This window comes from Penaeus chinensis, chromosome 16 (assembly GCF_019202785.1).
Source record: "Penaeus chinensis breed Huanghai No. 1 chromosome 16, ASM1920278v2, whole genome shotgun sequence".
In the NCBI taxonomy this organism is placed as follows: Eukaryota; Metazoa; Arthropoda; class Malacostraca; order Decapoda; family Penaeidae; genus Penaeus; species Penaeus chinensis.
This window is the reverse complement of record NC_061834.1, coordinates 8,281,712-8,283,405: the sequence shown is the minus strand read 5'-3', so window position 1 is coordinate 8,283,405 and position 1,694 is coordinate 8,281,712.

Genomic DNA, 1,694 nt, shown 5'->3' with positions numbered 1-1,694 from the left:
TAAATTATGATAATTCTTAACAGTACCTTGAGGCGTTTACTCGTGAAGCAACGTGTTCGAGAAGCTAAGGTAGTCAACTCACACAACTGTTTAGATGAACTGTCGGTCACTGGATTTTCGTATCTTTACATGGAGTTTTGATGGGAACAACGGCATCCATTTTATTACCAGATTAATTGAATGCTGAATGGAAGTTTGTACTTGACTGTTCCATCGTTTTGATGCATCAGCCCCGTCATGAGCCAATAGAGTTCCTGACAATTCCCAGACCTGATGCTGGTGAAGGATCTGCTCTGCACATCAGGAAGTATTGGGGTTTCATCTGTCTGACAGTGCATCGTGCTGGCTTGATCCTCCCACACTGAATGAGCACTGTATATTCTTAGTGACGACATCATTCTCTAGTTTTCATTCATTTGTGCTGTGCATGTTCAAAACTAAGACTTTTAGTGGACAAAATGCTTTCACAAGCAACGCTTAGCCGTTGATATCAAAACTAAAAGGACATATATATGAATTAGTGATCCAAATCCATCCAAATTAATGCATCATCTTCAGTTACTTTAGTCTTTGAGCTTAGTAGATCTCCATCATCTGGGTCAACATCAACATTCAAATCCGGATCAATAACGGTTCCTGGCACCCCTGAAGTTTCAGGTTGAACATGAGGCTCCAACCTGCTGCCTGACATTTCATATCCATCTTGCAGCTCTGGATTGCTCATAGCATACTTGTCGGTAGGCTACACCTGCAATGCCCAATATTTCCTGTGGAATGGCAATACCCAAGCCATTAAAGGTAATTAAACCCCTCTGCCCAGTGACGATTTTATCAATTTTTGTTTTCTTGTACCATGCAATTCTATTCAGCAGAGGCAAACCTTTCAGTAACGACGGCGTTCAGAAACTGTGAGCCAAGAAATGTATCCCTTAACATCCCCAGTGCTATGCAAAAGGATTGGACTCAACTTAGGCAATCACAACCGTAGTGAAAGGGTACAAATACACTTGTTCACATAGTACGAAAATGTCCCAAATCATGCAGGAATCAGTACATAGTTCAGAACTACAAACAATAATTCCCTCTATTCTGTTTTCCGACACATTTCCTTCAAAGTACATATCCCCTTATCCTGTTTCCCTCACACTGTTCTCTTCTTGGCACACTATACACCTGTAGTTCTCTTGCACATTATAAGGTAGAAGGGACACTACCTTGCCTCGCCATTCCACACCACACCACGTTACTTTTTCATATTTGTTTGTGTAAAGGGTAACGATACTTTATTTTGACCGTGCACATTAGCTGAATGTCGTCGAAAATACTTTAAATACAAGCAACTATCTATTAATGAGATTCTATAGAAAGCGTAGGACGAGCATAGATGACGAAATCTTGTTGTTTGATGTAGGGAGAAACGTTTATTTGCCGCGTTGATAATAATGATAATAAGTCACCTTGTGATAAAGGGAGTGTTGGGGATTTTAGACCACTTCTACCCTTGGTATGGCATTGAAAATTATGCTAATGGATGCGTCGCCCCCCAAAATAATTAGGCCTTTGTTTTATGCGGGTGACGATATGTATGTATAGATATGAAAACAAACACACACACACACACACACACACACACACACACACACACACACACACACAGTCACAATCACAATCACAATCACATACATTCTCCCTCC